This window comes from Eschscholzia californica, unplaced genomic scaffold (assembly GCF_041429995.1).
Source record: "Eschscholzia californica isolate CP2 unplaced genomic scaffold, dmEscCali1.0.p SCAF_3, whole genome shotgun sequence".
NCBI lineage: Eukaryota > Viridiplantae > Streptophyta > Magnoliopsida > Ranunculales > Papaveraceae > Eschscholzia > Eschscholzia californica.
Genome location: NW_028238420.1, coordinates 42,745,295 through 42,761,393, shown reverse-complemented (window position 1 = coordinate 42,761,393; position 16,099 = coordinate 42,745,295).

The following is a 16,099-nucleotide window of genomic DNA, read 5'->3' as shown; positions in this document are numbered from 1 at the left end:
TTACCAGTAAGAATCAGCCCCTAATAAGTGAAATTTCTCTTAATTTGTGGTAACAAATTTCACAACTAATGGAATGGTAGGCTGCAGGGCCGTGCGGGTGTAGTGTCAAAATTTGATTTGGACCCTTAGCATAATGCAAAAAAAGAAAAAAAAATTCACAAAATAATAAACACGTTCAAAATAATTTGATCATAAAAAGATTATTGTTTGGTTATATATCTACTCAAAATGTATAAAAGTCATTCGAAGCAAAAATAAACACGTTTAAAAATTATCAATTAACGTTCCGTAATCAACCTTGTCTGAGAACCCCACTTTCAATGTTGAGCAAAACTAATGAAAAAATATGTACACACACAATTTATAAAATTTATAAAGAAAATTAGTTAATACGAATTCTAACGGATTAATCAATTTGATAAAAAAAATGTAGTCTCCACGAAAAGAGATGATTTGTGATAGGAAAAGGAGAGAAGAAAAATTAATGGTCTAATGTGTAATAATAAAAAGACAGAGAACCAAACATGACCAATAAAAGAAGTGCAAAAAAGAAACAGAAACTAGAGGGTGAAATTTAATAATAAAAGCAAAGTAGAGAGAGAGAAACATAATTAAGAGGTTCACATCAGTTTACCCTCAGAGCAATGTAGAGAGAGAAAAAAAGTGGGGGGACCACGTGAATAGTTTAGGTGGTTAGTATAGGGACATGAATAAATAGTATAGGGACATGGACAAAACATCATATTTTTAGATTTAAAGTCCCTTTACCGATTAGAAAATAGACATTGTTTTTTAGAGATTTAAATCGAATTAATTAATTTTTATTTGGATAAAAACTAAGATTAAAACAATACAAGTATCTAAGTTTTCTTTCATTTTCATTTTCTTCCTTAGATCCACAAATCCTAAAACAAAATCCTATTTTTAACTTAAAAACAACCATCATCTACAAACAACCTATTCTATAAAACAACCATCACCTATAAACACTACATCATTATTTACTATTAAGTTGTTCTCATCTCTTTTTTTTCTAGGTAAGACATTTGTTATTTAATCTTATTAGTGTATAATATTGATTAAATCTCTTAAAAAGTAAATATTTCGGCTATTATGTACTTATTTTATTTTTCGCCAGAATTTCGGTCACTGTGATCGAAATATTAAACATATTTCGACCACAGTGGTTGAAATATGCCCAAAATTTCGATCAGTATTCATATTTCGACAATAATGGTCGAAATTTTGCGCATATTTCGACAATATTGGTCGAAATTGTGGCCATATTTTGATTACGTTGTCCGAAATTTTTCTGTCAAATTTTATTTCATCATTTGTTCCGTGCTTTTAGATAGAGAAAGAGATTTTGACTATTAAAATATTTTATCTTTTTGTGGTTAATTTTAAATATGAAATTATTATCAATATTGTCATTCGAAAGTTAATATATGATGATTTATTTAGTTTTTCTGAGAAAAATGTCTACTTACTAAAAGGACTAAAGTCCCTTTACTAATCGTGTCCCAATACACTAGAGACAGGTCCCTTTACCAAAGACCATAGTTTACTTTACACTAAGGGCGTGTTTGATTGGGAGTTTCTCAAAGAAAACAGAAACATTTTCTCCGAAAATTTAGATTTTCATGTGTTTGTTAGGATTTTTAGGGAATTATAGATTTTCACTCACGTGACCAAATTTTCCGAATTTTCACTAAAATAAGGGAAAGTTTTGACCCACCTCCCCCCTAAGAATCTCTTTCCGACCCACATTTCCTTATTTCTCTCAACAACTTTGACCCACCAATCTTCATCTACTAATAAACACATGCTTCAACCGAAATTTCTATGAGCAACTTCTTTAGCCGAAATTTGGAGTAAAATCTACAGGGATTGCTCATCTCCTCTTGGAATAATTCAGTTCAGCACATCTATCTCTCTCTCTCTCACTAATCACCATCCCTTTCAACTATCTTTGTTAAATAAAAATCAATTTCAGTGGTATGATTCCAATTTTATTTATGAGAGAAATATTCAAAGTCATAAAAGTTTATTTCATTGATTTGGTTGATTCACATTTTTGTATTGATTTGGTTGATTCAAATTTTTGAATTTCATTGATTTGGTAGTTTTCTCTGGAGTCGTACTATTGAAAATATTATGCTAAATACAAATGATGTAACACTTTAAATTATTATAGACAGACTGTTTGATGAAATGTCCAAGAGAGTGACCTAGCTTCCATCTCTATTTTCTAACTAATTTCAGTATCCTCATTGTGTTCATCCTGATCACCATTAGTTTGGCTCATTTTATTTCATGGATTTTGTTTTTCAAATCATTTTTCTTTCTCGGTATCTCTTAATTTTTGTCTTTGTTCATGGCTACATCTAATTAACACTTCGTAAAGAGAATTTATATATGGGTTGTTCTTAGTTAGCGATTATGTTTCCTTAATATCATTATTAGTTTTATCATTTTGTTTTTTTCAACTTCATGTTTGTTGTTCATAAAATATGGGTTTTCAACTTTGAGATTATGAATACAAATATACAATATGCATTTTGTTACTTTGGTGTGGCTTGGATGTTTTGAGATTTGATAAGATGAAGATGTAGTGATTAAATTTGTTTTTCATCCAAATTGAAGTCCACGATTAACTCGAATGTGAATCATCTTATGCCTCCAGTTTAACTTATAAAGTTGAACAACTTTATTTTTCATGAACCAAACAGCAAAAAAATTAGGAAAATATTTCAAGAGAATCATTTTCTAAATGAAAATGTTTCTCAAAGAAACACTTTCTCTTCTTTTTTTCCTTTCCCCTACTTGTAATCAAACACAGCCTTAAAGAGTTTCATGGAAAGTCTTCCACGGAATTTATCCCGTTGAAATAAGAGTTCTTTCGTTTGGTAGTCATTTATTATTCCGTGGAATTATGAACTCTATTATTTGAGTGACAACTAACTTCTACGAATATAATATTCAATGAAGAGTTTTTATTTTTTCTTTATGTTGTCAAAATAACATTTTTACCCTTATGTTGCCAAAATTACATTTTCATCCTTATGTTGTCTAAATTACGTTTTTACCCTTATGTTATCAAATTATACTTTTACCTTTATGTTACAAAATTATTTAATCTTGTGTCACTTTGCTAACTTAAGAATAAGAATGTCAAGTTGTCGATAAAACAAAGACAAAAAAGTAAATTTGACAACGTATGGATAAAAAAGATACTTTAATAATATAAAAGGGTAAAATTGTCATTTTAATATAAAAGTGTAGACATACCATCAGTAAGAATGTCATTCAGACCACATAAAAATGTCATTTTGGTATTATATGAGGGTAAAAATGTCATTTTAACAGCATAAGGGTAAAATGTCAATTTGATATTATGAAAGGGTAAAAATGTAATTTTGACAACTTGTAAACATGTCATTGGTAAGAAAATGACAAAATGTCATTTGTCTAATGTATGAGTAAAAGTTTATTTTGCTAAATTTTATGAACAAAAATGTCATTTTGAACATATATGGAGATAAATATTAGGTTTCATGTAAATAAATATATTAAAATATTTTTATTTTGATTTTTTACTTTCCACGGAAAGAAATTCCTAGGAGGGAGCGAAGAATTAAAAATGGACTATTTCATGGAAATAGATTCTCTAGGGAATTACACTTCGTATCAAACGGTGGAAGAAATACCTATTTCCATAGAAATAGTTTCTTTACAATAAGTTGGGGGTCCACGTGAATACCCTGATTGCTTTACTTAGGGTCCTTTTTAACTTTGACTGTCAAAACTAGGCACCAAAAATTACATTTTTGAGCCCACGTGAGTGCGGGGCCCAGGGCGGGCAGGGCGCCCGCACTGAGCACTGCACGGCCCTGGTAGGCTGAAGTTTTTGTTAATTTTGGTCAATAGCTTATTCAATTTCATCTCTTTCTTCCAAAACAGTAGAGAGAGAACTCGAAAATCAGAAGAAAAGAGAAAAGCAGAGGAACCCCCTCCTACTATCTGGGTGGTTCTTCCATGTGGAATCACATCCCAAGATTAAAGAAAAATTAAGAAAGACTACTACTCCATTTACTTTGTTTCTACTTCACTTATTTCACAACTTTCATTGACCAATTAAAAGCAAGAACTAGTTAGGACAAGTTACAGGGAAAGAGGGTGATAAAAATCAGTAAGAAGTACACATTGATTTCATCTTAAGATTTGAGAAGAAATGAGAAACGGGTACTATTCAAAAAAAAAAATGAGAAATGGATATACCTTCAGAAGATATAATACTTAATTACTTATTAGATAATCAGATAAATTAGGAGAACCAAACGTTATTATTGTAATTAAATTGCCCACATAAAATTGGTTTGGGTTGTGATCTTTGCCGTATTATCTTGTTGTTTGGTTTGAGCATCATAAAATGAGGTAAATATTAAATCATCAACCTTTTTGTTATTTGGTTTGTGAGGAAGAAGACAAGTCAAAGATAGAAGAAGAAGAAGAAGAAGAAGAAGAAGAAGAAGAAGAAGAAGAAGAAGACATCAATCTTTATGTTGTTTTTTGGTTTGTAAGGAAGAATGATCTGAGAGGAAGAGGATAAGTCAAAGATAGAGTCAAATCAACTAGGGGGTTTAAAATGAAGATGAGTCAAATCAACTAGGGGGTTTAAAATGTAATATTAATTATATAAGGTAAATTGGAAATTCTTTAAAGTAAAACTTTAGATACGGAATATTCTTAGGTGATTCCGGCAAAAGGGAGTCCAAACAACAAGTCAATTATACGAAAGGAGGTCCAAACAGCAAAACTTTAGATACGGAATATTCTTAGGTGATTCCGTCAAAAGGGAGTCCAAAGTGCAACACTGAAAAAAGGTGTCCAAACAGCAAGTCAATTATACGAAAGGAGGTCCAAACAGCAAATGTTCCCAAATGAAAATCTCTACACACTTTCAAGCACTTAGATCTTAGACATGTGTTTTAATCTTCACCGATCATTGTAAGGGTTTAACAATCTAAAAAAGGATTAACCCTCTCATTTGTAAATCATCCAAGAAGAGAGTCCAAAGTGTGAATGGCTAGGGAAACATGTTTGTATACATTTGTACTTGAGAATTCTATGTCAATAGAAGAGTTACTTCCAACGGAGTGTTAGTGTATTTACTAGAGCACGCTTACTAGTTCTCTCAAGTACTTTACTGTCTTACGACTTAGGTCTCTTCTGTGACTCCGCCACCAAGAGATATAGTCTGTCTATAGTCAAGGTCACGTAGGCATATAAGAGGAAAGACTGACTTGTGTTCTACTTTTGTAGATCTTGAAGTGTAAGTGTCATACCGGTAATCGGCTATAGTGCTAGGTCGAATTATACTTGGTGAAAGGTCACATCTCACAGACTGTTTTATTGTTGTGTCATATGTAAATTTTGGCCATGTTTTGTACCAACCTTCATGTGAGGTTGTTATTCCTCTCTTGTTGCATCTAAAGTTATATAAATTAAAGTGGGTTAACTATATTTTTTTTTTGAAGTTTATTATAGTCTTCCTGTACAAAAAGAACTAATTGTAATAGTTGCTCCCCATACTGGAAGGTCTTTTTACGGAGAAATAATGTGTAGTTATTTCAAATTATGAACTTAGGGAGGGTGTAACTTCGAATTTTTTCTTTTTTTGGTTAAAAAGATAACCTACCTTTTTAACAAGTTAGGTCCCAAATAAGTTTTCAAAATGTTCTTGAAAGACATTTTTACAGGCGCTTTCTTTTTTAAGGTCAAAAGTACCCTTTTTCTAATTAGAAATACCAAGAAACCCAATTTATAATAAATCAGGAAGTTGTTCTAACGATTAGAATAGAAGAGCGAGGGAAAATGGCGTCCCCGAACTGAATATCTAGGGTTTGAAGTCGATTTTTGCTATATCTATTTTAGGTTTTGGTGATTTAATCCCTTTACTTTTTGTTTGAAGATGATTTTGAGGGGTTTAAGTTAGTTTTTGGTGAAGAATTCTAGAGAGAGAAAGTTGCAATTTCCGATTTTTGAATCTTTCGGGATGGAGTAATTTTTTTGTTATGCTAGTTCTGATGTTTTGTCCATTTTTATGTTTATGTTCAAATTTATTTGTTGGATTTATATAGAAGTTGTGGAAGTATAGTTGATGTAAGGAATGTTTTTGATATAATGCTTGAAAGAGATGTTGCTGCTTGGTTATACAAGATTGGGCTTGTTGAAATAGTTGTAAAGTTGTTTGATGAAATGCATGTGAGAAATGTTTATTCTTGGACAATCATGATTGGTGCATATGTTCAAATTGAGAATTTTATAAAAACTTGGGAAGTTTTTCGAAAAAAATGTTAAAAGATGGTGAGAGCTGATAAAATGACTATTATGAATTTTAGGGTTTAACTAGTTTTTTGGTAAAATATTTGATTAGACAAAATATAATAATTTGTAACAAATTTCATGTTAAATTAATTCAAAAACTAATTTGCTAACCATTTGTAAGATACTGCAAGGAGTTTGCAAGGTTATTGCAAGGCTCTGCAGATTCAAGTTATTTGCAAGGCACTACAAGGTGTCTGTAATGCACTGCAAGAAGTATTCAAAGCAATAATAGAATCCAAAATGTAACTTTAAGAATCTGAAATTTATTTCGTAAATGTTGTTGATATTCTTTTTATTAGGGTTCGGGAGCGGAGCCCTCGTTTTTTTGTTGAAATTTTAAATGCAATTAATACAATAAAAAAGTGTAACTTTAAGTGGTTGAAATTTAAAATCTATTTAAAAACATTAAGAGAAACAACTAAGCATTATGAAATTGTTTTTGCAACCCTTTCAAATCAATTGAAAAATAATTTGCAAAACTTTTGCAAGGCGCTACAAGCAGTTTGCGAGGTCATTGCAAGACTTTGCAAGGTATTTGCAAGGCATTGCAAGGTGTCTGCAAGCTAATGCATAGTGAATAATTAGCATATATGAGAACAAACTATCATAAAGGAAATGACTTTCCATATAACATTCCTTCATCAAAATATTTATAAACACATTCATTCATTTATCAAGACGTTCACAGCAGAAAACACATTCAAACGTTTTCCTAGACTTAAAGCAACATTATTTATCATTTGAAATCACTTGAGCAACTATCTTTCCGCTAAGTTTTCTCATTTATTGTAGTTTAACCTCCATTTCTTGAATATCATCGCCTTTTGTAATATTCAAAATGAAGAGGCATAAATACAACGCACAATCAACTCTGCGAAGAAAAAGACAAGTGATTTAGCTAATGCAGATCAACTCAAAAAATATTTAGCAACTGAGTTGCAAGGCACTGCAAGGTGTTTGCAAGGCAATGCAAGCTCATTGAAGCATTTCGTCGAGCAGGTCTTGTGCATCGTTTAAACGACCTGCTTTTAGCAAAATGATGGGTCATGAAAATGTCTCATCTAAGTCGTTTAATATAGCCAAGTTAGTCGGTTTCGAGTCTTTATTATAATAAAATGGTTGGTTTTCTTAATCAGGTGTGTTTTGCGTAGTTATGTGTGAAAGTGGTTAAAAATGAGAAAAAGATACACGGAGGGTATTTTGGTCATTTGAAGTCAAGGGTATTCTGGGAAATTTGGCTAAGGTCAGTGCATGGGTAAAAAGTAGTGGCCAATACGAACCCGTAGGAGGAAACGGAAGTCAAATCGGAGTCCGGACGAGTTATTTGTGCTAAGTCAAAGTTTCAGTCAACTGCATTTGACCAAGTGGGACAATCTCGGGTTCAATTCGGGCAGGTGGGACAACAAAGGATGTGGTGGCGTCCTCTGGTTCAGGTCGCAAGTTAATTCCGTGTCGCGCGAAGCGTATTAGCTACTTTGAGGGGATGACCGTTATTGTACTTCCAGCAGCAACGTACTTCAGTAGACCCGGCTACGTTTCACCCAATCGGGTCGTTCATCTCCGTGCTATTCTAAATCGGACGGCTCGTGATTCTGGCACAACATAATACCCTGGATCAGCTCACACAATAACGTTCAATTTCCCAGCTTTGGAGACAAGTAACCACAGACCTAATGCATTAATTCTAAAGCCGACACTTGGCGCCCCCATATTCACAATAGCTGCTTTCCCTCTTTGACCCTCAACGGCCATATTCTTCACCTCATTATCACGCGACAAGTGTCCCTCAATTTCCATTTAAAACCCTAGCAGCCGGTCATCAGTTGTTTTAGGGTTTTTATATTTTAAACCCTAAAATCCCACAAATAACCCTCCTATTTTTCACATACTACCATTTTAACCCTAATAAACCGTACAACCCATCTATAAATAATTCTCTACCTCTCTCATTTCTCTCTAGACTTGAAAACCCTCTCAATCTCTCTTCTCTATTCCCATATCTTTTCTTTCTCTACTTTTCTTTCTCTAACCCTAAAATCATCCTCTCAATCTCCTCTTACCTATTTCTTTCTTCAACCTATATCCCCTCTTACCTATTTCTTTCTCCAACCTAATCCATCTTTTCCATTCTTTTTCCTTCTTTCTCTAATACTACTACTACTTCTTCTCTACCACTATTCTTTCTTCCATTAATAGTCTTTTCCTTCATCCTTCCATATTCTTCTACATCTTTATTGTCTTTCATCTCTTCTTTCTAACTTCTTTCTACATCTAATTTCTTTTTTTTCTTCTTTTTCTTATTTGAGTGCAATAAAATAGCTATTACTTGAAATTCTTGGAGTAAAATTCTTGAGTACAAATGGAGCAAATCTTGGATAAAATGGAGATACATGGGAATATGGATCTTGAACATTCTTGGTGATTTCTTTCCATTAATTTCTTAGTATTTTCATTTATTTTACAATGTCAATGAATGTTACTCTAGATTTCATGTATAGTTAACTTAGCAATCTAAGGTTGTGAATGAAACCCATTTTGGATCTTTGTAATACTTGTTCTTGATTAATTAAATCATTTGATGTGCCTTAATGTCTATTGATTGTTTATCTATATGGATTGGATTTTCTTTCCATTACTCATGCCTCATAATTAGATATTTAATACTTTCGTTAAGTTGTTAGATGGAGTATGCTTTTTAGATGATGAATAATAGTTTAGCAATCCGAATCTCTATAAGGAAGACAATTAGAATTAGTAATCATAAAATTGTTTTATCTAGAACATCATCCGGAATCCAAATAGTTCATTATATTGGATCCCGAGTAAATACAAAAGAGATTTAAGTAATTAAGTACTTGTTTTATAAAGTGAAATTATGCGGAGGATTTTATAACCTTAGATATCCTCTTACCTCTCACTTAGATAGTTTAGTTAGTTTTATTTGTTAAACCTGCATTCAATATCCGAAGTTACCTACCTATTCCTTGGGACGATTCACGAATTTACTAACTTACTATAACTTGACCCCGTATACTTGCGGGATAGACCTATTTCAGGCCTATTACAAAACCTAAACAAAAACCTTGCAAGAGACCTAAATAGACTCATAAAATAGAGCTTATAGACCTAAATACAACAAAAATTGGGTTAATTCACAACTACAGAAATGTAGCTTAGTGGTTGGTGATTAGCCTTGTGTGCTTAAGGTCAGCGGTCAAGCCTCCATGCGCCCACTTCCATTCTTATTTTTTATCCTCTTTATCTTCTTTGACTAGCATTAAAGGGGCCCCATGTATATTTGAAAGGCGCCTCTATTAGACAAATTTTATGATGGAAACAAGTGCCTTTCCAATTTTTTGAAGGCGTATTTAAAGATACACTTCTTAAAATTACAGAGAACTAACTCCATTATAGTCTTATAATATGACCAACCAAAAAAAAATTACCACCATATTTTAACTAGTTTCTAAAATAACCCATTAAACAATTTTTTTTTCTTATTTTTTTTTCTTTGATTCGTCTTATTTAAGTCTGCCTAGGCTAACTGAAAATCCTGGTTTCGCCCCAGGGTATTTCACTTGATGGTAAGAAAAATATACATTATGAGAAGAGGAATTAAGAAGTTTGGACCAGCCCGGGTCTTTTATCTAGCAATTACTTGTTTGAGGCGAAAGTCAATTTCGATGGCCAACAGTGTTTAACTAATAATAACAATCATGTCCAGACTAATCTAAATATGATGTTGGTGTCCGCAGCTTATCTGCCAACCATGTTTAACTAATAATAACAATCATGTCCAGACGTATCTAAATATGATGTTGGTTTCCTCGGCTTATATAAAGGTAATGAGTTCCATGAATAACTCATAAGAAAGGGAGCCATGACAACGAGAGCCAATAAACAAGAGTTCAATGTCTTGAAATATTTGAACTCTTATTGATTATCCGATGTTTTTGATCTGTCATGTTACTCGCGCACTCATCAAAAGTTTTAGTATCTTTAGTTGTTCAATTAATTTGATGGTGGTGGTGGTATCTTTGCTTTTTCATGTGACTGAGAGCGTGTCCAATAGGATATTCTGAAAAACACTCTTAAAGTCTTAGGGCGTCTCCGCTGCAAAACTCAAAAAAACTCAAATTGTTTTACTATGTGTCAAAGTTTGATTGAGTTTATCTTTCCTATATGTCAATATTGTGATCCGCAATTCAAAAGACATCTCTAACACAACGTTCTAAAAACTTAAAAGTGACCGAGGTGATATTTTCGAGATGAGTAAATTTACTTTTAATATTGAGTGGCTAATTGAGATCTTCAAAAGAAAATTCAATACTTGAGTTCTTCAAATATCTCAGCATTAAATGATGAAACATCATTTTGAGATCGATATTAAGTGTTGCCCAGGAGAGAATATTTTACAGAAAAAGAAAAACTCAAAAAATCATAGGTGACACGTAAAGTTTTTCAATTTGAGTGTTGTATTGGAGATGTTCTGAATTGTCAAGTTTGAGTGAAGATTCTCTTTCCTAAATGTCAATATAGAAACATTCTAAATTCTCTCCGGTGGATAGTTACTAAAATATCTTTACTTAACACACATGTCGCTCTTAAACCCAATAGGGAAATAGTACTTAGAAAATATAAATTTCTATTGGTTTAAATATTTAGAGTGCAAGTAGACGACACTTAGAAAATTCAAGAGGGCACTATAATTTAAAGTGTCCCTATTAAGAGCATCTTCAATGGGACACTCGGGAGAAACACTTTAAATCCCGGGTGGCAAGTGTGAAAGATAAATCTCTAAAGTGTCTCTTTTCTATGTGACCGTTTATAAACACTCTAATAAAAAACATTCTCCACGCTCAAAAGGTCACGATTTTAAAGTAGGTAGCTGAGGTAGCACATGAGAAACTCATTAGATACTCTAATTTTGGAGTGTTCAAGTGGCATTAAGAGAAACTCCAAAAAGTCATATGTGGCACTCTACGTGTTAATGTTTGAGTGTCCAGTTGGAGATGCTATGAGACTCTCTATAATATATTGTCCGCCTCATAATGGAGTGTCTAACAAAGTGTCCAATTGGAGAAGTTTTTTTAACAAAAACTCCAAAAAGTCATATGTGACACTCTAGGTATTAAAATTTTAGTTCTAAACTCGAAGAGTAAATGATTTTTGCATTTGTTAAGTGATTTTTGTTATAGGATGGTGCGGACCAGCCTTCTGGGCTGCTAGTGATACTGTTTGCTTCGGTACACCTAGGCATCCACGGTTTTAAAAGCCTCATTAGGGAAGGGTGCTTAACCTCTTAAGAGGGGCACCACACTTCGTCTCACCACCAATGTGGTATTGGTTTACAGCACACGTTTCCTTCTTCAGTTTCATCATGTTCAATTTCTCAACCATCTTCTAGTCCTTTGTGAATCGAGACTAATGCCCACCCATTTATATAAGATTTTTAGAACTTGTTTATGTATTGCACTTGCTTTTGCTGGTTGATTGCGAAATATATAAACACTTGCTTTAATTTATATTTGAAGGCTTGTTTATTTATATTGGATATGTCATATATGAATAAATGGTTTAGGCAAATTATATAAACACTTTTCTGGTATTACAGGTGATGCAGGGGCACCCGGCGTGGAGGCTTTTTCCATGACCAAACCGGGCCATGGGCCAATCGGCCATGGAGAATAGTTTTAGGAAGTCCCAATTTTAGTATATTATTAGAGAATTTAGGTTTAGGAAATTATGTTATTTTAGTATTTCCAATAATTGGAAAGGTCTAGATTTGAGTCTAGTTATTTAGGAAGTTGCAGTATTTTAATTATTTAGGAAAGTCTAATTCAAGTCTATCTAGGAAAGTCCAGAATCCTATAAAAGGACATCTAGTTTGTCCATTATTCTCATATTGAAGAGAAAAATCATTGAAGTTAATCAAGTTTTAGTTTATTTATCGTGTTCTTTACAGTTCTTCGTTTATTTTATTGTTCTAATTTTAATTCCGCTGCGACTACATCATGTGGTATTCAGAGCCACCAAAGTTTTTGGCTAATGATTCTGGAAATTTTTTTCCAGACCAGTTACATCAGTATCAATCGTATTATATTCGTCAAGATGATTATATTCAATCAAATTATACTCATAAAGAGATAACGAATCAATGCTCATGTTATTCATGTTTATATGCGAATAACGACTCGTACAATTATCATTGGAATCCGGGAGAAATCGAACGAGAAACCCCTCCACAACCGTATTCATCATCACCGTCACCACCCCCACCATTGTCTTATACAACTTCACATCCATATTCTTCTTCTACACCACCTCCGTACTCTAATCATTCACCACCGCCGAATTCACCACCGTATTCATCATCACCGTCAACACCCCCACCATTGTCTTATACAGCTTCACATCCATATTCTTCTTATACACCAACTCCGTATTCTTATTATTCACAACCGTGTTCACCGCCTCTACCATCTTCGGCACCGCCACCACCAACACAATCATCTTTTCTTTACTACTCACCACCTCCACCACAACCGTGTTTTTCAGAGAAGGTTATATCCCTAAAGTCCGATTTGGATAAGATACTACATAATTGTAACGACGTCAAAACAATACGTCAACCATCTTCCTCGTCGATTATATCTTTTCCTCAGGAAAAAGAAAAAGAAAAGTATGAAGAAGTTAAAGAAGATGCTCAAGAAGAAGTTGAAGTTAAAGAAGAAGAAGAAGAAGAAGAAGAACATGAAGAAACAGAAGATGACTATCTAGATGAAGAAGGTCCACACGTTGAACTCGAGGATACTAGAGACCAAACACTTCCTCATATAACCATATCTGAACAAACCTCATCGTTGTCTACTTTTCAACCGACAACCAATACGTCAGCTCCAACACAAAACCTAGAAGATGGTCGTCAAACTGTTAAACAATTTCAGTCCGACATTGAACCCTCATCTTCCATCCCATTAACAATGGTGAATCGTTCTCTTTTCCCATCAATAAAGAAGGAAACCCTAATTTTCTTCCATCATTCTGCTCCATCTTTACGAATGGCACCTCCCAACACGATGATGAATGCAGTTTCTTCCACTATCAACAACAAAGACGACAACAACAAATTCAAGAAGAAGAAGAACAGTGAAGGTATTGTTATTATTTCATATCTTTCTCCTATTAACAGTAGTGGCAGTAATGTTATTGTTCATGAAGATACAATAGTATATGAGATACTAACCAGATTACCAGTCAAATCCCTTCTTCGTTTCAATTCTGTCCGGAAAAGTTGGAACTCTATTATTCAAAAAGATGAAAACTTCATTGATTTACACCTTTCCAGATCAAAATCACGTAAACCTAATCCCTATTTAATCGCTACACTACCAAATCAAAATTATAAACCAGAATATGATGGGGACATCTTCTTGACATGTGACTTATTTGAAGATTTTTATAAAGAAGGAAAAACAAGAGCAGCAACAGCGGCCTCCATTCAATTTTACAACATAAGGAAAGCAATGTCATTCTATCCTCAAATAATAACAAACTCCATTAATGGCCTGATTTGTTTTATTGACTCAAGGTTTGGTTGTACTCCTCATTTGTACAATATCAGTACTCGAGAAGAATCACCACTGGTTAAACCAATGGTAGTAAACAAAGAAACATATAGTAACAATTTATTCATCTCACATTCAAACTATCAATTTGGATACGATCCTGCTTGCAGTGAATACAAGTTGGTTGGTTTACATCAATTTTATACCTTAGATAAGAGTATATCATATAGTGTTTGTGAGGTGTTGACAGTTTTAGTCGCTAGAGTCGGGAGAGAAGACAATTGTAATAAGCTTAATAGATGGAGAAGGATCAATGAAGTGGCACCTTATTTTGTGGCTGCTGGCTGTCCTTCGGTTTATGTTAGTGGTTCTATATATTGGAGCACTAGAGCACTTCTTTTGGGTGCAAATGATCGACGTGCATGTATAATTGCATTTGATGTTGGAAGTGAGAAGTTCAGAACTATTTCAATCCCTAATTTCATACGTCAGCCTAGAGAATATGGTAAGGATGTAGCTGCACATGAACGCCAACGTCCCCCTTTTCCGTATGTTGATTTATTGGAAGTAGACCGACGTGTAGCTCTTCAAACTATAATTGATTCAGTGGCATATGAGATTGGAATTGAAGTTGGCGCTTTTTGCCAAATTCGTCTCCTTCAGATTCAATGTAAAAATCGTTCGAAGTGGGAATTACGAATCGCCATGGCGGAATTCAGCGTATACGGGCGGCTCACATTATTTTCTTCGTCGAAACGGTTCGGGACGAACCTCGTGGGAGAAGGGGAAGCTGATGCAGGGGCACCCGGCGTGGAGGCTTTTTCCATGACCAAACCGGGCCATGGGCCAACCGGCCATGGAGAATAGTTTTAGGAAGTCCCAATTTTAGTATGATTATTAGAGAATTTAGGTTTAGGAAATTATGTTATTTTAGTATTTCCAATAATTGGAAAGGTCCAGATTTGAGTCTAGTTATTTAGGAAGTTGCAGTATTTTAATTATTTAGGAAAGTCTAATTCAAGTCTATCTAGGAAAGTCCAGAATCCTATAAAAGGACATCTAGTTTGTCCATTATTCTCATATTGAAGAGAAAAATCATTGAAGTTAATCAAGTTTTAGTTTATTTATCGTGTTCTTTACAGTTCTTCGTTTATTTTATTGTTCTAATTTTAATTCCGCTGTGACTACATCAACAGGAGCAGTGACTATTGAAGGAGGATGCAACTTTTGAATCAGTGTTTGAAGGTAAAAATGTCTCTCCTTCTTGATTTTCCATATGTTACTCTTCGGCTTTGACCTTGTTGGATTCCAATATAAAATGTGAACGAAGCATTTTATATGATCTATTGTCGAATTTTCTACCTCAATTTTGTTCTGACTACTAGGTCTGTCTATGTGTTCTTTATCACCTATTTGAACCTAAGGATAACCCTAGAAGAATCACCATAGCGAAAATGACAACTACTGACCTTATGGTTCGATTTGGGATATTTAAGTCAGTGTCTTGTGATATTAAACATAATTTTGATTGTGTTTGTGATTTTGTCGAGTTTGATTAGGTTTTGTGGTTGAAAACTTGTTCGGAGAGTGATTGCGTCTGGTTGTGATTTGTAATTGAACAAGTTTATCTTGTATATATGTTTTGTTCAATCTCCTTTCCCTTAGAAACTGATGCAAAAAGAACATGCTTCCCCATTGTGTTACACTTTTTTAATTGTTATAACTGAAGGAAGGTTTCATATGCTCTGTTGAGACTGGGAAAGTCTGACGGCAAAGGGTCTACCTCCCTCATCCTGTAAATCAAATTGCATTTTCTTGTTCTTTTTATATTATATTTTTCGTCTTTTCGACTATGGGTTTATCATATTCAGTTGGTCAAAGTTGTTAGGGTCGATTGTTGTTGTTACTGTTCATGTTGTTTATGTTGTTATTGTCATGTTAAATGTGCTAATATGCTCATTCATCGTTTCGGCAGGGTTTTGTAAACGTTGGTGCAATGGTGGATCGACACCGATTAGAGATCTTGCTTGAAATTTTGCGTATCAAATTTCTCATAATCTACTTGTTATCTATATTTTGTAAGTAGTTGAAATGCATGCATTGAGGAATCTTGACAATTAGTTTAGCTTTTCACTTTTTAT